This window comes from Ursus americanus, chromosome 12 (assembly GCF_024610735.1).
Source record: "Ursus americanus isolate L20-20 chromosome 12, mUrsAme1.1.p, whole genome shotgun sequence".
Classification (NCBI taxonomy): domain Eukaryota; kingdom Metazoa; phylum Chordata; class Mammalia; order Carnivora; family Ursidae; genus Ursus; species Ursus americanus.
Window position 1 is genome coordinate 23,232,973 of NC_142138.1, and position 23,755 is coordinate 23,256,727.

The window sequence follows — 23,755 nt, forward strand, 5'->3', positions numbered from 1 at the left end:
CAAGGCTTCTCTCAGGTGACAGAGCCAGCCAGGCTCTTCAAGTTCTGTTGCCCGCAGGGTTGAGGCAACCAGCACCCCCACTGGCACCACAGTATCACCACAATGGCCTCGCAACAAGCTTCCCAGATTCAAATGCTCTCTCCTCAGATCTTCAGTCTGCCCTCCTGTTTTGTTTTGTTTTAAAGATTTTATGAGAGAGAGAGATTGAGAGCACGCGTGTGCATGAACAGGGGGAAGGGCAAGGGTGGAAGGGGGGGAGAGGGAGACAGAGCGAGAGAGAAAGCATGTGAGGGCCAGAGAGCATCTCAGGCTGACTCCGTGCTGGCGTGAGCCCCATGTGGGGCTAGAATCCACGACCCTGAGATGAAACCAAGAGACGATGCTTAACCGACTAAGCCATCCAGGTATCCCTCCTGTTTGTTTTCTAATGCTCTACACAACATGAGGCTACTTGAACTAACCAATCTCTTCCTTCCCCTACAATGTTGATTTTCCCTCCCATCCTCTTCCTCTCCTCACACTCACCTCTCAGCCACGCTGTTGCCCCAGGCTGGAATGCCCTCTGTCCCTTCAAATCCTATCAGGCCCTGCTAACTCCACCTCCTCCAAGCCAACTCCCTCACCTCCACCTCCCTGACTGACTTCCAGTCACCTTCCTGTATGTTAAGCCCTTTTGTGGAAAGAAACAGACTCTCTAGAGTGACCTCAGTTATTAGACACTTATTGTAAGGATATACAGACATTAAGAGCCACAGGGACAGGTCTCACTGAGAACCACCCCCCACCCCAAAAAAAAGGTCAAGAACTTGAAGGAACCAGGATAGCCTCCAGAACTAGATTCCCTGGTCTTCTAACAGCAGCAGGACTGTGGAGTCCCTGACAGATGATGATCTCGCCTTTTCTTCTCGGCTTCTTTTGCTCCTGCCACACATCTTGGGTCTCCCCTCTGCTTCCTCATAGTTTCTGCGGACTCAGAATCTGCCCAGTGGCCTCTCTCTGATTGTCTTTCCAGCCCACAGATTAGAACGCCACTGGGCAACTCTCCCTGCCTTGGGTGTCTTTCATGCACAAATTCTTATAAAGAATCCAATTCGGCCTTTACAATGGGCTGAGGCCTTCACAGCAGACCATGATGCTTGCCAGACTATTGCTACCTTAGGGTCAGGGGCTCTTCTCGACCCAGTCAACTGTGGCTAAGACAGAAAGGTCAGGGGAGAAGTCGCATTAGTTAGGAACATGGCCATTTTTAACAGTCTAGGCTGCTTCCCTCAGCAGAAACTCGATTTTTTAGAAGGGGCTACAGGCACGGCAGACATGTTTACTCGTCTCTCTGGCAAATGGCTTTTCTTCATATCTCTAATACACTTACAGTAATATGCATTCCTAGCAAGGCCTGGCCATGGATGACAGAGCACTGCATACAATTCGACAGTCACGTCATGCCTATTTGTCCTGATACTGTACCTAGCTAGGTAGTGCCAGAGAACCCAGAACCACAGGACTGTTATGGAGGAACTTCACTGGAGGAGAGACTTAAGTTCTCACGGGTGTACGCCAGTGGGTAGAAACCTTCACACACAGTTCTCATAGAGCAGTTCTCCAACTTTTTGGTCTTAGGGTCCCTTTACACTCTTCGAAATTGCAGATCACCAATGGCTTCTGTTTATTTGGCTTCATCTATTGATATATCATTAGAAATTCAAACAGAAGTTTTGAAAATACTAATGCATTAAAAATGTAACGGATAAATCCATTAAATCTCAACAAAAGTGACATTTTATGAAAAACAACTGCTTTCTAAACCAAAACAAAAAATTCAGTGAGGGGGCGCCTGGGTGGCACAGCGGTTAAGCGTCTGCGTTCGGCTCAGGGCGTGATCCCGGCGTTATGGGATCGAGCCCCACATCAGGCTCTTCTGCTATGAGCCTGCTTCTTCCTCTCCCACTCCCCCTGCTTGTGTTCCCTCTCTGGCTGGCTGTCTCTATCTCTGTCAAATAAATAAATAAAAAATTTAAAAAAAATTAAAAAAAAAAATTCAGTGAGAAGACTAGATTCACATTTTTTCTAAAACTCCTTAATGTCAAGTCTTTGCAAATCTCTAATAGAAGACAGCTGGATTCTCTTTTCTGCTTCGGAGTTCAGTCTGCTGTGATACGTTATCTGGGCTGTCACAGATGAAGCAGTCCAACCTCACACAGATATAGACGGAAAGCTTTTACAGTGGCTATTTTTCTTTGATACTACACCAAAACTTAACAAGTGATGATTTCTTAAAGGTTAGCTCAAACCCTCTCAATGAACATTTCACACTCTGCTACATTAAAACTGATTCAGCTATCCTGCATTTGAATAGAACTTTTACTCACGCAGGGTGTGTAGCATGTTGGTTACTGAGAAATACAGGTTCACTGAATCACCCAGGTTTTCCAAATGCTGACACATTTCATCACACAATATCAAAAGAGCCCGCTCGTTAACATCACCACGGGTCTCACCGGAAAATCATTCAGTATACTCTCTTGAAGTAATCTCTGGGCAGCTGTCAAGCTGATGGTAGCAGGTACAAGTTCTATACAATTCCAATTTTTGCTTGAAAGGTAGAATTTTATCACGGGCAACAAATACTGACAGTTGTTTCTCTTGAAGTGACAGCCTGGCTTTGTTCTTTTTCGAGAAACTGTCCAACAAAGACCCAAGTGTGAATAGTCACAGTTTGTCTACCAGACATTCTTTCAAGTAAAAATAGGGTTAGTTCAGCTTGCAGCTCAAATAATGACACAAGTGTTTTTCCTGGAGACAATCATCACTTTATTATCAGAAGAGCTTTATTCTCCCAGTTGTGTCACACAGAATATGAAAAGATGTGCCTTCGAGGGTTGAGACTTAATAGAGTTAATCATTTTTACTGCTTCAAGGACACACTTATGTGAAAATGGCATTTTTTTAAAACTGGGAGTGTGGGGTAGTGAGGAATGTGGGCATTAGTACCATTTGGTGCCACTGCCTTATTACTGATTAGGCACCAAGAGTTTTAGCCTCATTGCTTTTGCATCATTCCAAATGTCAATATGATGAAAAAGTCAAATAATATTTTAATATTATAAAAATAAATTCAACTTTGTAGATACCCTGAAAGGATCTTGAGGCTCTCAGGGTCTTTGAACCACACCTTGAAAAACACTGTTCAAAAATGTGCTTAATAAATATTCCTGAATCCCTCGACGAAAGAATAAACCCTCATATTAAGCATGGAGGTTCTGGAAAGGTTTAATGGATGAGATACCTTTCCAGTGGGACCATCAAGACCGCATAGGATGTTTAAAGGTACAGGAGGGTGGGAGGAGCACAAGCAAGGGTAGAGCTGGAAATATGCAGGGAAGCTTTCTAGAGCAGAAGCAGAAGCAAACACACACAAGTTTAGATCAGCAGCATCTTACATGTGGCAAAGCACGGCCATGCCCCTCCACCTCCGCCCGTTCCCCCACAACAGCCCAGTGAGATGGGTGTTGTCAACATTCCTGTTGTGCAGAGAGGGAAATGGAGGTCAGTCTGCAGCTCTTTGAAGGCAGGGACTAGACTTGCTTTCCTCATAATGAAGACTGGAAATACTCACACGGTGACCAGCATGCCAAAGGCACGTAACAAGTATTCACTGAATTAAGTGAACCCATGAGGCTCACAGAAATTCGTTATCTGCTCAGGATCACACAGCCAGCAAGTGGTGGCTCAGGACCAGACCCAGGTCTTCTGGCACCAGATCCCACATCGTTCCCACCGTGCCCTCACGTCTTCAAAGTGACAGAAAGCAGGGTCATGCTGTGAGGGGCTTGGATATCAGCACAAGTGGTTTATGAACCGAGGAATTTGGGGTAAGGGAGCTACTTGATCATATTTTGCTGCACAGGATGAAACAGCAGGATCTGGACAGCTTGGAGTAGAGAGGGGCAGGAGAGACTAATTTGGACCCTGTTTTCGTGGTCTAAGTGAAAAGACAGTTGAGGGTGGGGGGGTGGTGTCAGACCTCACAGACGTTCCCTAATTCTGACACTGGACTGTTACCCTTCCTGTTTGACCCTTACTTTCCTTATCTGTAGAACAGGATAATAATATATAATTTCATAGAATTATTGTGAATATTAAATGAAAAAATGCACACAAAGCAACCAGCACAGTTCTTGGCTCAATAAATATTCACTACGAGAAAGGAAGGCAGGCTGAGAGGGAAAGAGGGAGGAAGGAGGAGATGGAGGGAGGAAAAAGGGAGAGAAGGAAATGTTTGTTGAATGCCTAAGTGAACCTGGGCAGTGCCAGGGGGAGAGCTAATCTATAAGCCCTGCTGTGGTTTCCTAACTAGAGAATATAAAAGAAGCATCAGCTCATTCTAAGGTTCAAGCCTGGGTGACCAGAAGCATGAGCAGACACACGGTGGCCACAGGGCATCCAAATGGAGGTGCTGAGGATGCTGGTGCTATGACGCCAAAGGGCCAGCCTTCCAACAAAGATCAGGAGATCCTCTGGGGAGACAGAACGGACAGTCAGGGAAGGGCACAGAGCAAAGGATCAAGTAATGTCTCTGGGACATTTAAGGGAGGGCAAATGGGGAAAAAAAAAGGAGAAAACGGGATCAGAATCACACACAAGAAGGAAGTACGAGCTGAAAACCATTTTTCAATGGCTCCAAACCCTTGTCTGCAAGGCACATTTAGGTTCTAGCTCCGTCTCCAGCCAGCCACTCCTGTTGCTCTGACAAACCTAACATTAGATGCTTTCATGACACCAGACTTCTGCCTACTCTGCTCTCAACGCCTGAGAGGTATTCACTGCTTCCCCAGAAGCAAACTTCTCAAAGAGTGGCACTTGTGGCACTTACTATTTCTAAGGTCACCTGTTAAGATCATGGAAAAACAAAACTACCATGGGGGAGAACAGGGCTCAAAGTGGTACGTTGGAAGCTCTGGTTCCATCACCGTCCCCCTGGGCCAGTCCAGCCTGCTACCTTCTTCTGCCCCACCACACACTCACCTCTCCCCTCTCCTTTCCCAGACTCCCACTAGACCCTGCTCCTTCCGCCCACCACTCTTTGGTCTGGGTCCTGCTGTAGTAGAGTGAGGGGTGTCTCTCTCCCCCAAGACACGGTCCTGTCCTGGATGTCTCGGATGTGCTCAGTGCCGGCTGCGTGGCTGAGTGGGCCAGAGAAGCGGATACAGAAGGCGCCATGAGAAGAGCAGCAGCAGAGGACGGGATACTGTCCACCAGAGGTATGAGGAGGGACCAAAAATGACAGACACGTCCGGCAGAATCAGTGGATTTCCCAAATGTTAGACTATTAGGGTTCTAAAGCAGGCACTCATCTGGAGAGTTACTGCCCACTCCCTACCCTAGGGGGTGGAAATTGGTTCTTGGGGGAGGGAAATAAAAAAAATTCTTAGATATTACAATAGTTTATGGCCCTCCAACACTTGACCCTACCCAATAAAATCTTACTCCTCATCTCACTTTATATTGATCTCACTAGGGAAAAATTTAAGTTAAATTTAAGGTAATTAATGACACTTAATTTTTCTCCTTATGGGGTCATAACGACTAAAGGTTGAGAAGCACTATCTAGAAGGTGATTCAGTAAAAGAGGTGAGAGAATGGCACCCTTAAGGATTGAATGCAGGAGATGGTGGAGGGAATAGCAGTGAGAATGGTTTTTTTCTCATTCCCTTCCTAGGTCAGCTTCTTGAACCATAACTACACTGAGCACTTACTACATGCCAGGCCCCATGTGAAGTGTTGACCATATATGGTTTTACTTTTTATCCTCACAACACTCTTATGAGGTTATGTTCCCTTTTCACAGATGCTTAGAGAATGTAGGGAGCTTACCCAAGAACCCACAAGGGGTCAGTGGTAATAGATGCAAGTTCTTAGCCCAAGTCAGACACATTGCAGGAGTGTAATTATCCTATGAGCAGAGCTGGCAGGCCTGAACACATCTGTTGGAAGAGAAAAAAAAGTTTCTGCTACATGGTAAGCTTACCCAAAATTGTTACTTGAATGAGACAGGAGAGAAGCAAAAATGCAAGTGGGAGAGGAGACAACTGATGGGGAAGGAATCCAGGCAGCAGGACACGACAGATTCCAGGAGGAAGGGCTGGCCTTGGCAAGCAACAGAGCAGGGAGAGAGTGGAAGGAAACTGAGAAAGCCGGTTCAGGGCTGTGGGCCCGTGACGGGGACAGGGCCTACGGGAGAAATCCTGTCCCCACTGAAGGCAGACTGAATGCCTGGTGGAATCAATCAACACAATGGCATTACTTTCTCCAGCAACCTTCTTGCCTGCATCTTCTCCTTTGTAACGAGGATAGTAACCCATGTCTTCAGCTTCAAGTGAGACTGAATTTATCACACCTAACACTGAACCTGACACACAATAGGGACTGAATATTATTATCTGTGTTCTCTAGAATCGGTGGTTCTGTTTTCAAAGTGTTCCCAGCCCACCAGCATCAGCATCACCTGGCAACTAGTTAGATACACAATTTTTCAAGTCTCAACACTGACTCCCCCAGGGGTGGGCCCAGCAATTTCTGTTTTAACAAAGCCTCCAGGTAGCTCTTTAACAAACCCACCCACATGAGGTGCTCACTGAAATTTGAGAACCACTGCTCTAAGGTAGTGGTTTTCAACTTTTTTTTTTCTTTATAAGCAGAGGAATCCTTTGGAACAAAGGTAAAACCTGTAACTGACGGTGCTGGGCTGGCGACGCCCCACGTCCCCTCCGGGTCCTGCCTCATCCCTGCGGCCGTCCCGAGGGACCGCAGAGGCAGGAAATGTGGTCTTTGGGACAGTTACAGAAGTGCCAACTTCTGGTGGCACCACTGAAAAATCTAAAAGATGCAACACTACACCGTTCAACCACGGTTATAAGGCAGATCCTGCCGCAGTAAGATAATGCCTCCAGGGGTTCTGAGCGGTGTCTTCAGCTAAGTTACCTCACACCAGGTCACCCTCCAGGGTGACCCTCAGGACCATACCATTGACCCCCCCTGGCTATTTTATACGCTTGGGAGCAAACTCCTCCCGACCGTAGGCATCCTTCGTTGGCCCCCGCTTCACGGCACAGTCTGCCGCCCAGAGCAGGCGGCACCCACCCACATGAGGTCAGAAGACCTACTTATTTTGTCACAGCAGAAATAGACTTTATGCCTTCATCAAAATTTAGTGACACGCTTCTGAAAACAGTCAAGGCCCACCAGAGAGCTGGAGGCATGGTAGTGGAGAATCACTGCGTGGGAACAAAGTTTGAGAACCACTGATGTAGACGTGATAACTAGGGAGACAATTCTTGAGGGGGGTTATTCACTGCAGAATGCATGGGACCTCATTTTCCACATGGGACTTCTATAGGCTGATGTGAAAAAAGGAGCAAAAGGAAGAAAAGCCACAGTTCTCAAGAGAGGGGGTCTGCTTTGGTTTCTCAGAGCAAACAGCAGACTTTGGAGGGATGGATGAGGGAAGGCCTAGTTAAGCAAGATTATGAAAAACTAGCACCAGTGATCAAATCTGTCATCTGTCATCGGTACCGAGTCTTCCAGCTCATGTTTCATACGGGCTGTGAGTTAGTACTGTCTCTACTCTGACAATAAGGTTCACCTTGACACAGAAGTTCACCAACTGTAGCATCTTAAAGAAAACCCACCTACGACTCACATCAAAACTAAAAATACTTCCAGACACCAAAGACTATTAAGCAGGAGGAAGAGGAGGAGGAGGCAGCAAAGGGATTTCCTCTCACTGATTTTCTAATTTGAGCCTCACTCAATATCAGGGGGGGTCGGGGGGAAGGGGGAAGGTACAGAACAGGTGCCAACTACTTCAGGTAACAGATGAAGAAACTGAGGCACAGGTGGGCTAAATGCCCTGCTAAAGTTTGCATGGCTGCTCAGTGGCAAGAACCAGGTCTGCAGTCCTACCGAGGACACAGAGAGAGAGATCGAAGTACAACCCTCTCATTTTATAGGGGAGCCACCTTTCATCCACAAAGTGGGGTGGTCAGCCCAGAGTGATTCTCCTGGTTTGGCACAAGGACAGATGTACCTGAACCATTAGAAAAGAGGGCATCTCACCTGGTGAGAATGAGGCAGAAGGGGAAGAGAGGCCTTTTTCTCCTCCTAAATGTCTCCAAAGCCGGCCTGGCCACAATGACAGCCAGGAGCCACATGTGGCTATAGCAATTTTAATTTTAATTAAAATCAAATAAAGCAAAAAATCCAAGTGCTCAGTTGCACTAGTCACATTCCAAGTGCTCGAGAGCCGCATGTAGCTGCACTGAACGTGTCCATCGCTGTGGAAAGTTCTACTGCACAGAGCTGCTCTACAGTCCACCCTTTATGTCAAGGGTGTAGCTGGACCTGGAATCAGGAGTCCCAGGGATGCCACTATTAGTCCTAGGAACTCAGGCAAATCTCTGGGCTTCGGTTTCCTGATCTGTAAAAGGCACAAGTTGGACTCCACGATCGCAGTGGCCCCTTTCAGCTCTAACACCCCCTGATTCTGCACCTCGAACTCCAGAGGGCACGCTTCTGACTACCCACGCTTCTTTCCTAGGACTTCCACACTGGCCCTGTATCAAATTAGATCAGGAGAATAATGCACTTGGACTTTATTATTTCCTGTAGGAACACAATCACTGAGTAAGAATGAAACGGCATCCTTCTAATCATTTCAAGGGTTAAAATAAGAAACGGCCACGAGAACAATCTCTCCAAATATTCCCTAGGAATAACTGCTGAAGATACTAAGGAGTCCCGCCCCCCACCCCCCAGGGTTCCTCACCTAAGGATCTACATGACAAATGTGCTGGACTTTAGGGGGAGAAAAAAATAGATTCCTACAGAAAACTGATACAGTTCTTTTCACCACAGAATGAAAACTACATTGTTCACTGTGATTTTGGGGGGTGGGCTGGCTCCTCAGAGATCAGATGCTTGGGCATCAGTCCGCGCCCGGGCACAAGGCCCCTCCCACAGCCCCCCCGGGGCGAGGCGGTCTCCTCACAAAGCTCCTGACCCCTTCCTGGGTCCAGCTCTACCCACTGAGCAACTACTTTCTGCAGATGACACACCTATCACATTTTGAAAGTACAGCTAGAACACTAACACGTTTAAAAAAACACCGAACAGTTCAATGATCTTTCCACTATTCCAGATTGTAGAAATAGAAATTTGGAGTACCATGAGGATTAAAACAAAACAAAACAAAACAAAGCAAAACAAAACAAAACAAAACAAAAAAACCGCACACCTCAAATCCTGGAGCTGGACAGAATTACTTACGCTGCCAGAATCTGCAGAAGGCTGGCTCGGGGAGCTCCTCGCCAGCGGCTCCATCAGCCCATCCAATTACGTTAATTAAACTCCAATTAATTACAATAACAATGGCAAACATTTACTGGGCTTCTAATTAACTCAGTGCCCAGGCCCAGTTCTCAGCTCTTTATATGTATCAACTGCCTTATGCCTCACGGTAGCTCCAGCAAGAAGTGGCTCCATTTTCCAGAAGAGTAAACCGAGGCAGTGAAAGGTTAAATAACTTGTTCAAGGTCACACAGTAGCAAGAGGCAGAGCCGGGACTGGGATCCACCGGTCAGGCTCCTGCCCTCTGCCAGTACAGGACCCCTCTTTTCAATGTGCACAATGAACACTGTCTCACCTTATAAGGTCTAAATTTCAAAACACCTGCAGGAAATATTGCAAAAACACGCAAGCCAAGTTAAAAAAAAAAATTGTACTTGCTTAGCAAACACAGGTTCCAGATTTGTCCTCTGGCACGCTTTGCAGACTGCCAGCCCTGAGCCCTTCCTGAAATCCCAGAGAATGCCAACCCTTTAATTTTGTCACTTTTCCAACATTTACTCTAAACTCCCTCGGCATTGTTTTTTCTGGTAAAATTACCAAAACACTACGTTCAGTGCGATCGTCAACCAAAGGCGTATTAACAATCAGCAAAACTGTTCCTACCTAGGAAGCTCCACCTGTAACAAGGGCAAGTCACAAATGATAAAAAGACAATTGAGTTGGGAACTGATAATTCCTGTCTTTGCAGCTGTTATGAGCCAGTTTAAAAACAAATTTGTGTGAGTAATTGCTAGGCTTTTTATAAACACGGTACCTGCCAAGAAGTAGTTCCACTCTCTCCCCTCTGGACTTTCCGTCCTTCACGTAGATGCTGGATCTGCAAGCCCCTGGTCTTACAATGCTTTCATGTGCTTTTATGATTTCTATGCCTATCAGGACAATCTTCTGTGAACAATAAAGGTCTCTTAAAGGTATCAGAAAATGAACACTTATCGAGTTATGTGCGTTTTTTTTTTTTTTTAATAGTAAAGGACAGCATGGTATGGTCGAACAGGCACAGGTGTGAATTTGGGCTGTGCAGCCTTGGGCAAGTTACTGAACCTTTCTGAGTCGTAGTTTTCTCTTCCATAAAATGAACTAATTATATTTTATAGCTTGTAATGCCTGGTCAAGAGCTGGCACAGAAAAGTTCCTCTCCTTTCCTTTCCATCATCAAAGTTATAAAAAGTGAAATTAGTCTTAAAACCGAGATGTACTCTTGAAATTTCATTTTTCATTTTTGTTCAGTTTAAGACCATAAAAGTTCTTGAGGGACCTCCAGTTTCAGTTACTTCTGGAAAGTGTTAACCATACAGAAGGCTTCTAGCTCTCCAGAGCAAATGGGGAAAATCTATGGATTTCTATGTGGAATGGACATTCAATCCCAACCATCTAAACACAACAAAACTGTGTTTGTATCTCGCAAAACAAACCCACAAATCATTTCTATGAATGTAAATTTTATAGGTAACCTTCCTTCACCATTTTTCCTTTCCCTGATAAAAATGTGCTACTTGGACATAAAACAAAACTTATGCTGACCACTAAAGCCATTTCTAGTCAATTCAAGAGCCTATGTATGCCCCTCAAAAACAACTACTTGCTCTTAGGCTCCATACGGTGAGCCTGGGCGTGAGTGACACTGATGTCACAGAATGCCAGGTTTCAGCCTTCTCAAGAAAACTGCCATGAGGTGATGTGACCTGCCAGAGAGATAGAACGGCCTTGGTCAGGACCCCTTTGGCACCAGTGCACCTTGTTCCCAGAGTTACTGTGCTGTTACCCTGTGGGTGACCGTCAAAATGGGAACAGTGACACTCACCCTCCGAGGACAGTCCTTGTTATTTTTACCTAACAGAATACACCAATAATTTCTTCATATGTAGGAAGAGATTTTTGTTTTTTAAGGGATGGCTTAGATAGCTCAAGCGTGGAGAGCTCAGTGTGTTTCGAGGAAGGGGACGCACAGAAAGGATGTGTGCGCAACGGCTGCTCCCAAACCCCATAATGAGATGAGGACAATGAGCCAGAGTCTCTTAAGACTCACAGGCGGCCGCATCACGACTTCCCCACAGTGTCAATTATCCGCCCTGCAGACTGTTAACTCAGGCAGTGAGAAGGCCATCCTTCTGGTGCTCCCCACCCTTGACTGTGGCCTGGACCCACCTGGGAGCTTTCCACCGCCCTCCGGGGCCCAGGCCAGACAGGCTGACCTCGGGGGCTGGGTGCAGCCAGGGCTTCATGATTGTCAAAATCACTCCACAGCTGATTCTAACGTGCAAACAAGTTCACAAGTCACCACCCTGCTCTCTTCTCTATCAAGGCTGCCGAAGCCACCAGATCCTGTTCCCTCTGAGAATTTTTTTTTCTTTTTTTCTAACAAAAGAGAGAGAGAAAAAAAGATAATACTATTTAAAGATAAGCTAAAATCCTAAATTTTAAACTTTTCTTAAGATAAAAGTTCAAGGTCAGAACTTGGTGTGACTTCATCCCCTTGCCCTGCCTCCATAAAAAGATTACAACCCAGTCTAAGAGATTAGAGCACAGAATATATTCCCGAGCAGAGTGTGAAGGGTACCCCCTTCAAAGAGAGTGGGAAGAAAAGTACATTAAGATGTTTGCAGAGAGGGGAAAAAGTCAAAATTATTGGCTTCATTGCCTTTTGAATATCCTTCCTATACCTTTCCTAAGTCTCCAACCGCCTGACTCCGCTGGGCTCCTCCTCCTCGCAAATTACTCACTCCTAGGCACGCCCCCCGCTCCTGCTTCCATCCTCCCGCAGTTTTCTGCCTCCAGCTCAGATGACCTCTGTCCCCCCTCTCCACCCCAGGTTTCCAGTTGTGCCCTCACCGTGGAGAGTATGACCCATAAATACCAGTGGGGCAGCAGCCCTGCAGGCAGGTGGGGAGGGAGGGTGTCTTGAGGTTCTCTGGGCCTGGATCCTGCCCACTCAGCCAAACTGGTACAGGTGGGGCCAGGTGAGAAGCAGTTCTGACCCTGGCCAGCACCCAGACAGACCCCCAGCTCGCAGGGTAGATTTGACAAGGCTGCACAAAGCAGGGAAACAAGAGGCGTGGGGTTCTCATCTCACCTCTGCCCTTAGCTAGCTCCATGACCTAGGGCAAGTAATAGCAACATTATAGAAAGAGCCTCAGTTTCCCCGCCTATAAAGAGGGAATTAATGTTTGACCAGTGTATTAGTCCATTTGGGCTGTTGTAACAAAAATACCACAGACTGCGTGGCTTAAACAACAAACATTTACTTCGCAGTGTTACGGAGGCTGGAAGTCCAAGGTCAAGGTTGCCAGTGCATTCAGTGAGGTTCAAAAATGGCCATCTCTCATTGTGTCCTCACATGGTGGCGGGCAAGACACCTCGTCTTACTCATGAGAGCTCTGCCCCCATGACCTAATCACTTCCCAAAGGCCTCACCTCCTAACACCATTATTTTGGGGGTTAGGATTTCAACACCTGGATTTTGGAAGAGACACATCAGTCCATAACAATCAGACTCCTTACAAAGCCTTTTGAAAAGACATGCTCAAAATCAGATTCTAATACAATGTAAATTCTCTAAACATTGAGTCTTCTGTACACCGGACACTGACTGCCTGTCTCTGGCAGGTAAAGCTGCATAATTCAACGTTGTAATTATTTAACAGTATACCTCTGGAAATCCAGACAAGAAAAAATTTAAATATGTCCCGAGAGGCAGGCAGAGAAGAGAGCAAAAAGGCAACAGCAAGAGTAATAGCATCTAACATTTATGAAGCTGTCTACGGCAGCTCTCCTAAGCACACCACGTATACGAGAACTTCAGGGGAGCCTCAAAACACCCCTGTGAGGTAGACAGGGACTGCTGCCCTCACTTTATAGAGGGGGAATCTGAAATTCAGAGCATGTTATGGTCTGAATGTGTGTGTCCCCTCAAAACTCACACTGAGATCCTAAACCCAACGCAATGGTCATTGGAGGTGGGGCCTTTTGGGAGGTGACTGGGTCACAAGGGTGGAGGCTTCAGGAATGGGATTCACGCTCTCCTAACAGAGAGCTCCCCGCCCCCCGTCTCGTGAGGAGTCAGTGAGAAGACAGCCATCTATGAACCAGGAAGCAGGCGCTCATCAGACACTGAACACTAAGGCCAGCGTCTTAATCTTGGCCTTCCCAGCCTTCAGAACTGAGAGGAATATGTTTGTCTGATAAGCCACCTTGTCCGTGGTATTGTGACAGCAAGCTGAACAGACTAAGAGAGGTAGTCACTCAAAGTCACATGATTGGTGAGTGGCAGAGCTAGGCTTTGGCCCTGGACTTGACCTCAAGACCTGTGTCTTCACCTTTCGATGACAATGCAGCTACTTTAACTGTGACACCATTCTGACTTCCCCATGCCCCCTTACACTGCTGTCCTTCCACACTTAACTCGCGTTGCTATGGAACACTCCTACCCGAGGGCTGTTAGCTATTTCTTCTGTGTCTACTGCCCCCAGTAGCTTATGGTCCTCGAGGGCAGGAAGAGAGTATAGCAAATGCCTCATAAACTGCTGGTATGTAATAAACGTTTTCTTAATGGGTGAAACAATGAAATTATGCTAGATTTCAAAAGACAGGCAGGAATTTACTGAGTAGTTTGAGGGAAACTTTTTCAAAAGGAGAAGCAGTACCTTCTTCATCCTTATGTCCCCGGAGAATGACACTTGAGAAATGTGTGATACACTGCTGGCCGAGGAACAATGGGAAGCCACTCAGAGCGATTTAACGCTCCACAGTGAGTACGGGTAACCTGGCCGTGTGAGGGGATCAACTGCATAGGGCCTGTGGGAACACAGACATGCTTCTCAAACCATCTGTGCAGAGAGATCAGCTTTTTGGTTTTATTTCCAATCCATCATGGACCCATACTTGGATAAAATGCACTAAAAATGAACTGCTAGAAAAATGAAATATAAAATGCAGGTCCAATTTTGTATTAGATTCAAGAGACGTAAAATGCCTGTCAAAGTGCTATGCAGATGTCTAAATATGTGCTCTTCATGTGGGTACTTCCCCAGCTGCAGCTCCTCAGTGAAGAGCTCTGCCGGCAGACCCCGAGCTGCAGGGCCCTGGGACGGGAGCGGGGAGCAGCAGGGAAGGTGAGCTCCAGTCCTGCCATCAAACACTGGCGGCTAACAATGTTCACTGAGGGCTTTCTGCTCCACACATATTAACTCACTTCACCCCACAACCTATCTGTGTGGTAGGTGCTAGTATCAGTCCCATTTTAGAGATGGGGAGAGACACACAGCAAATAAACAACTCTTCTAAGATTCCAGGGCCTGCAAGAAGCACAGCCAAGCCTTGAACCTGGACACCATGAACCCACAACCACTAGCCTGGGATGCCTCAGGGGGACTGCGAGATAGGAAGTGCCATATTCAGAATGAAGTTTTAGGAAAATCACCCTGGGGGCGGCAGGAAGGGTTGAGGGCGGTTTGGAAGCCATGGCAACCGCCCAGGTGAGAGGCAGTGCCGTAAGGAGCAGGCTGTGGGCTGGTCAGAAGGCGGATGTGGCAGGCACGGGTGGGGGCCAGGAGTATCCGAGCTGCAGGCAGGTGAGCAGGAGAGAGGGGTTCCAGGTGTCCTGGTTCGGAGCCTGGCATCCTGGGCGGAGAAGTTTTGACCCGAGTTAGAGAAGGCAGGAAGAAGAGCAGGTGTTGAGGGGGAGACAAGAATAATGGTTTTCAACGTCTATGTAAATTTCAAGAGCCCAAGATAGACAACCTGCAGATACATCTTGGGAAAATTCTAGAGATAATGATCTTAGAGTAGTTTACTGAATTCAGGTAGCTACTATTTATGCTCCAGTTCTGCTCAATCACTCTCCACCTTTTCTCTTTTCCCCTTTGTCCTGGTTACACTTTAAATAGTTTAAAAAGCAGAAATGCCCCAATGCTAAACTCTCCTCCCTTTAAACACCATGCACAGTATGTAAAAGGGTTCTGGTCCCCAATTCCAGTTGATAAGGAGAGAGAGGGGAGCCACGCCACAAATTCTCCACACCAGCTGGGTGTCCCACAACTCAACTCAGCTCTGACACTGGGTAGCTAGAGATAGCATCCAATTCCACAGATTAAGGGTTCAGTCCTACAAGACCACCCCACCAGGCCCGGCCCCTTCAGACCCAAGCCTCAAGTCCACAGATCACCTGTACTTCTGAAACCCAGGCTACAGAGCCAAGGTTTCCACGACACCTTCCTTGTGTTTGACTCCTTTGTGAGGGTGCTCAAAGAACTCAACTCATTGTACTTACTAGATTCCGGGTTTATTGTAACAGGCTACGACTCAGGAACAGCCCGATGTAAGAGATGCATCGGGCAAGGTGTGGGGAAGGGCGCTGAGCTTCCCAGATGAGCTCCGCTCCCTGCATCTCCAGGTGTCCGCCTACCAGAAACTATCCTAACCTCCTCCACTGCGGCTTTTATGGAGGTGTCATTACACAGACACAATTGATTAAATTACTAACCAGTGGTCACTGATTCAAACTCCAGCTCTTCTCCCCTCCTGGGAGGTCAGAGGGGCGGGACTGAAAGTTCCAATTTTCTACAAGTGAGGTTAGTTCCCCTGGTAACCAGCTCCCATCCTTAGGTGGGGCTCAAAAGTCACCTCATTAACATAACAATATTAACATAACACAACATAACAAGGTTTAGCACTCTCACCACTTAAAAAAATTCCAAGAGTTTTAGGAACTTGGTGCCCGGAAAGGCATGAACCATATATATACTTTTCATTATAAATCACAGTATTGCTCATAGCTGTACCCCCGGGGTAGGTAACTGACAGATACCTATTGAATGGAAAAGGATCACTTGTGTACGTATTAAAAACTGAAAAAAGGATGAAGAGACAGGACCTCAATGATCTAAACCATTAATAGCAAAGAAACATGAGTACAAGACAGACATGTCACAGGACAATGTTTCTTCCTCCATCCCATAAACCTGATGGTCCCCTCTCACTGTTGCACTTTCCACACGGTACCACCAGGGACTATGGGACAGGTAACATGGCGCCATGGAGAGCACTGACTTCAGAGTCAGACAGCCTGGCTTCAAAGCAAGATGCCACCACCACTTCCTACTAGCTCTTACGCAGTATTCAACCTCTCCGAACTTGCTTCCTCAACCTGGAAATGAAGCCAGTATCACGCACCTCAGAAGACTACCGCGAGGTGAGAATAAGCGTATGCAAAGCTCCTAGCACATCATCGTCGTCAAATTAACTGCTGGAACTCTGTTTTCTCCCAATCAGACCCAAATGCACTTAACTGTGAATAACTTCAACTGAAATTAAAGATGATAAGTTTAATGCATGCAGTAGGATCCTAATATTAACAACACTCCTGAATACCTGAGCACTTACTGTTAACACACTGAATGTTTCTATTCATCAGCAGCTCCTTTATTCCTAAGCTAAAGACAGTATTTCATCAATTCTAAGAAGCATATTCTGTTTACATCCCTGATACTGGGATGACTCTGTGAGTAGGCAGAATGGTCGCCCAAAGATGCCTATGTCCTAATCCCTGGAACCTGTGACTATATTACATGGCAAAAGAGACTTCACAACTATAATTAAGGTTACAGACCTTAATATGGGGGGAGGTGCGCACGCATAGTCTGGATTATCCCAGTGGGCCCAAATGAATCAAATGATCCCTTCAAAACAGAACTTTCTCTGGCTGGAGGCAAAGAGGAAGCAGAAGGACACCTTAAAGAGATTCCAGGCATGAGGACTTGTCATGCTATTGCTGGCTCTGAGAAGTGAGGTCCACGTACAAGGACTACAGACAGGTCTCTAAGAGCTGACAGCGGCCCCCAGCTGATGACCAGCAAGGAGACAGAGACCTCAGTCCGACAACTGGAAGGAACTGGATTCTACCAATCATCTCAATGACCCTACAGATGGATTCTTCCCAGAGCCTCCCAATAAGATCTAGGACTTGTAAAACCCACGGCAACCAGCCAGACCCATGCCAACTTTTGACCCTCAGAACCGTGAGATAACACATGTGTGCTATTTTAAGCTCTATTATGGCAGCCACAGGAAACTAATAAAGTTTCAAGGGTGATGAGGGTGGCCGTGGGTTATAGTTGAATCAACAGCAGTATTTTCTTATTGGCATACAGAATAATGGCACGTCCCAAAACTGAGGGCAACTTGAATTTGTCGAAATATGGTTGTTATCATCTCTATGCTGCAAATAGGCAGAGACTCTAAGAAGTCAGGTGACTTGCCCAGGTGATTCAGACTGCAAGCCTGAGCTCTAAACCATCATGCATACTATCAGAGAGCACATAAGGGCAAAGGAATCCTGCTCAAAGACCAGGCCAGGAATGGCTAACATGACACCCCCCTGCCTGCGGCAGGCCCATGTCTGACACGGATCCCTATCGTACACAGTTGACTGCAAAGACCCAGTCAGGTCCAGAAGGTACCTGCCCTCAGCAGCATTCGTTCACCCACTGTGGATGGAGCACGTCAAGGTGCTAGGTAACCCTCTAGGTACTGGGGACAGAGCAGCGGACCAAAAGCCTGTCCTCATGGAGCTGACACAGTAGCGGGGGAGGCCAGCACTACGGCAACAGAAGGAAGTACTAGAAGGAAAACTAAAAAGCATCCAGAGAACCGAAAAGCCCCCTTCACAAATTATGATCATCGACACCCTCAGGCAGTGGAAAGGGGACACTGGGCCCTGGAGCAGCAGGTCCTCCTTTCGGAGCTTTCATGGGCCTCTACCACACGTGTGAGCTCTGTGAAGGAGAGTCTGTTGCTGATATGGGGTTAGTTTAGCTTTTCCTTTTTCTTTATTTCTTTTTTTTTTTTTTTTGACATAGATGTAGGCTAACTTTATACAGGACTGCCTCATATGATTCTAAACCAAAAAAACCACAGTCATCCTTTTCGCTAAACCACAATCTCTCTTTGGATGGATTTCATTTTTTAAAAGATGAAAATTAATTTTATGTGAACCTATCATCCCCGGAGCTGACAGAAAGAGCCCGTCAAGAAGAAAGACGATGCTGTGCAACTCCAGCCCCTCACCCCTCGCCGAATCCTGAACTCCGGCTGTTCTCCTCACATTGCACTTTTACTTTCCTCTCTTTCACTCTGAACGTAGAGTAGAACAGCTCTCTGATGCCGAAGTCAAAGGGAGAACAGGAGCCCAATTCAGTGGGTAAACAAACAGAACAATGCGGCACGTAGAGCCTTTCAGGAGATACACATCAACAGAAAACGCCAGATTTCCTAAAAGATCTCGCAGGAAATGCCACTGGAATTTATATATTCTCCATCTCCTCTCCTGTTTTTGTTTGAGAGGGAGAAATTCTAGACTAGAAGATCATCCTCATAATGGTTTTGGAGAAGCCCCAGTTTAATAATACCATTAGCCGAAAACTATTTATAAATCAGACATTAGCAACTGGCATAAAACCCTACTTTCCACTTCTCTCAATTTTGCACTGACAATTTGGCAGCCCCCTCTACCCTTAGGCCCAAAAGAGCCATCACATTCTTTAGTCTGTATTTAAGAGATCCTGACAGCAATGTAGGCAAGAGGCTGGTTTCCGGAGGAAAGGTCAATAAATGCCCATAGGAGGATGGACAGGCTCAGACAGCGCACAGGGAAAAATGTACGAGGCCCCAAACCTCCACTTCACTCATAATTCGAAGAATTTAAACAACTCCAAGTTACCATTTCTCACCAACCAGATTAGCAAAAATAGAAAGAGCTGACACACTTCTTGCTGGTGGGGCTGTGGGGGAAAGGCCATCCAGTGCGTTTGCCGGTAAGAAGGCAAAAGGAGTCAACCCTTCTGGAGGGGATCACAGGGCCCTTTGACTCAGCAGGCTCACTTCTGGGAACTGGGCCTTTAGGTACACCTGCACAAAGGCAAAATGACCTATTACACCTTTATCTGCGGCAGCACTGTTTGTCATAGCAAAAGACTGGAAACAATCCAAGAGTCTGGCAATAGGGGATTGGTTGAATAAACTATGGGACATCCACACAGTGACAAAATAATGTGCAGTTAGAGAGAGACAGAGATCTCCGTGTGCTGAGAGAGATCTCCACGACGTACTACTAACACGCACACACACACATATATATATATTTGCTGCATTTACCAGTTGGAACCTATAGAGTGTGGGAAAGACTTCGATGGGGAAGGGGTGGAGCAAGGTATCTCAGTGTTTACTATTATATATGGTTATGAGAGTTCGGGGGACCAGATAATATAAATACATGACCTATTTAAAATAATGAAGAGGGGTGAGATCTCATGGTCTCAAGCTCCTCACTTGCGCGTGAAGCTCACTAAAAAACAAAACGAACAACTGAAGAGGTTGTACAAGCCATTATTCACATGAGTGTGAAGAAGATGACCAGACCAGCCTGGAAGACGCCTATCGAAGGAGAAATTTGGCTCCGAAGGGGACTGGGAAATCTGCACAGAGGCCGGTGAGTTCCCATGGGGACATCAGTAAATGAGAGAAACCTCAGTCCAGAGTTCGGGTGCGCACAGCGAGCCTGGAGAGGTCGATCTCTGCCCTGTTTCACATCACCTGCTGAGTGGGGGTGGGGGGCGTCCCTGTGGCCCCTGATATTCATTGCAGCCAGAAGAAAGCCGGAGAACTGCGGGCAAATGGGAGGTAAGGACAGAAAGGCCAAGATTACCTCCCAGGCACCATGCCAGGGGCATTTATTTGCTTTCTCAATTTGGACAGTAATGGCGGAAGCATGCTGCTCATCACACATTTATGTTAAGGAAAAAAAAAAAAAAAGAGGGCAAAGCATGTATCAGGATATTCCGCTTAATTCAACAGAAAGAAATTCCTGAAAATTTGAGCCTCCTGGAATTTTGCAAAATCAAACCATAACTGTAAGTGCAATAGGTGAATCTGCTATCTGACTCAGTAGGGAATCCTGCTATTTCTGCTTTGGGAATCTGAGTTTGCCTGAAGAAGGCTGCAGTAACCAAGATAAAATGCCAAAGGCATTTACATTTCTGTACCTGTGAGCTTCCCCCCCTCCCCACACCAAGCTCAGCCGTCCCTCCATAAAGGTGCAGAAGGCCAAAGTCCTAAGTACAAACCAGCACCCCTATTCCTCAGAACTACTCTCTTAGCAGTTTGATCAATTCAACATGACTGGTCCTACCTGCTGTACGATCGCCTCTCAGGAGAGCTGCCAGGAAGAGGAAGTGAGTTCTGAGAGTAGGCTTTCTAAAGGATCAACTTAAAAGAGAAAGTATGCAAGAAGTGCCAGCTGGCATGGAGGGGGCACAGACAAACTCCTTCCTTAGTTTTTGGTAGCTTTAGCCATAAGCTAAAGCTTACCATACACTAGAAAAATCATTTTGTACGAGAAGCAGTTGCTCATAGGTAAGTTCCAAAGGCTCCTGCAGCCACTGTCCTTTGCCTGCTGCTTGCCCCCTCCCCGGGGAAGGGCCCAAGCTGGTCAATAAAGCACAGGAGTCCCTCTGCACATTCCCAGGAGTCACCAATGTATTCCATTCAGCAGGCAGACGACAAAAAGGGTGCAGGGACCCCAGGATAGATCAGGCAATACTGAGCATGTTGTTGGTGTTCGACTAACAGTAAACAATATCAACAACCCCCAGACTGCTGGTCTTTACCTGCCCTTTAGGAAATGGAAGAGGAAGAAACCCATCATAGGGCACGTGCACCCCTGAATGTGCATTTCCGAGCACATACAATCAATTTTACTGATTTGATTAAAAAAAGAACACTGGCTCATGTACTTTACGGACACACACTACAGAGAACATGGTTACCTTGCTTCATTCCACTGGCATTTATTAAACGCCTACTATGTGCCGGACTCTGCAGGCTCATGGCATTTAGAGGTTATTGTTGCTGAAGAGGCCTGTGAGAGGCAGAGCTACTGCCAGCCGCATTGTGCCCTTGTGTGAGAAGAAAGCAACCCCTCCAAGTGGACCCAGCCCTGCAGATTTGCTGGCATCAGAAAGAAGTGCCCCCTCGTCCTGGCAGAGGCAGTTCTAACCTAGGACACGTGGTTTTTTTGAGCAGATCTGAGCCCCCACTTGTTTCTTTGGCCGGACACACTTGTGCAGTGAACAACCTGTACAAGAGTTCAAGGCAGCCCTGTCAAGAAGTCACAATTCAATACTTCTGCTACTTGGCCAGGCGTCCAACTCTCCCCTGACAACTTGTCTGAACAGCCAATCATTACCTTATACACCCCTGTGAAGCCCCATGGTCTAATGTGCAGGCCACGCTCTAATAATTCAGAAGGTTTCAGTAGTCTGGGTACAGGACAGGCATCAAGTCTGCTGATTTCAACACTTTTCTGATTTGCCTGAGATTCAGGTTGAATAAACCCAGTGTGATGGCTTTATATGAACAAAGTCCTCACTAAGCCTCAATAAAATCCAAGCAGCTTTTGGATTTTGATTCCTCTTTCCATCCTTAGACTCATTTAGCCCATGTTGATAGCTAAATTGTGTTGTTCCTCTGCAATAATTTTTTCTGTGAAAAGCAGACAAAATTTGAGGGCACCACAAGCTTGGGGTCTTAGTCAAAGGGCCCCGGTGAGAGCTAGGGTTTAAGGTGTTCAGGACATTTTGGCCCATAGTATCTGCAGCTCAATAAAATCCCAATTATTCTCTGTCGGTAAAGTTACGATTCCACCCCCAGTGGGTACAGATGGTTTGCACACAGCCATTCAGAATGAACTCTCTGTACAAGTGAGCATTTCTGATGATGCCGCCCAAGTTAAACCAGAACTTACACGATTCTCCTTGGTCAAACGAAGGGGGTCCTATGTCAATTACGGGACACTGACTGCAAGGAGAATGACCATCTATTCTGTAAGAAAGCCAAGTTTCCGCTTATAATCAATGAATGTGAAAAACTCAGAAGATTCTTAGCAACTGATTCACTAAGCAGACCTAAAAGAACTTCTTCTTTTAGCTACTAATTCTCCAGCGGAATTGAAAGTATCAAAAGTCTTAACCATCTGCAACACCCTGGCTTTTATTATACAGTAATCTTCTGAAATGCAGACCCATTAAAAGAAGACAGAAACTCTCCTTGTCAGAGGATGGCAACCAGACACGCACACTAAGCACTTTTACGGTACCCGATAAAGTCTGACATGATACACCAAACATTTAAGTGACACTAGAAATGATTTTTTAAGACTCGGCAAATAAATGGAAAAATCCAGCTAGAAATAACTTCCAGTCAAATCACTCCACTCTGCTATAGATCCAAGTCACTTGCTCACTGCTCTTCCTCACAGAGGCACAGTGGGGAGGACAGGACCCGTTGGTAAGAGGTGGTTCTAGAACAGAACTTAGCAGGCCAGTTCCTTCCTCTGTACTCTGGAGGCCTCTCTGGCAGTCTAGGCCTGGGAGAGACCGACTTCACAGAGATCACATCAGGCCTGCTGGGTCTCTGAGGCAATTCTGGAAGCTTTGACTTCTCTGACTGAAGAGGGCTAAGCCTGATGGAAAGGCACTGATAATTCTCCTCAGGTGGGTCATCTCACCCCTAAAAGAAGCCCTCTTCCCGTCTTTCTCTTGGTTTGATTTATAGCTTCTAAATGGAATTCCCACTCCCCTTTCCCCCCAGCCCCTGTCGCCTGAGGCAGCTCCAGGCCAGCTCTCAGCAGAGTGTGCCTAGTGCACGGGACGTGCGAGGCGGAAGCATACTGGGTCAAATTCTGATCTTGCCACTAAGGGACCCTCTGCTTCCTTGTCTGTGCTGTTGTGAGGACCGAGCAAGATCATAAATGTGAAGGGCTGAGATCTGGGCCCAGGATCACACACTTGTGCTGGAAGTACTTTTTATCTGTCAAACTTTCCTGTTAAACGGAGTGCACTTATGTCCTCCTCGGGACTGTCAAGGAGGCACCTGACAGCTGAAGGGGGTGTGTGCACGCAACCTGTCAATGTGGGGTCTAGACCTGAGAAGTGGCCATTTCATAAAGTCAAGGTGGGGAGACTTGGTCCGTATACAAACCTTAATTCCAAACATTTCTTAAGATGAACCTCCAGGGGCCTCTGGGTGGCTCAGTCGGTTAAGCAGTCGGCCCACCCGGATTTCTGGCTCAGGTCCTGGGATTGAGCCCCGCCCCCCAAGTTGGGCTCTGCCCTCAGCAGGGAGTCACTTCAGGGTTTAATCTCCATCTGCAACCCCCCCCCCCATGCTCTTGCTCTCTCTCTGGCAAGTAAATCTTTTAAGAAGAAGAAGAAAAAAAGAAGATAAACCTATAAACTTCTGAAAGGGCCTCTCTTTTACTGCTAAACAATTCTCACTACACAGGTTTTGACATTTAAGGACCTTC

General features: G+C 46.6%; 1 protein-coding gene across 6 annotated transcripts in view; it reads right to left on the reverse strand.

Moving 5' to 3' along the window:
* The window catches only part of GNG12 (G protein subunit gamma 12), a 125,457-nt gene that overhangs the window by 96,440 nt on the left and 5,262 nt on the right, over positions 1-23,755 (reverse strand). Inside the window, exon 1 of one of the 6 annotated variants that reach the window (XM_087865991.1) lies at positions 20,582-20,606. The exons of 4 other annotated variants lie outside the window; for them this stretch is intronic. The gene's annotated coding sequence lies outside the window, so the exon portion shown is untranslated. Of the gene's footprint in view, positions 1-5,871; positions 5,896-20,581; positions 20,607-23,755 lie in introns of those variants that run through there. One more of the 6 variants, XM_045802056.2, reaches the window with a different exon arrangement.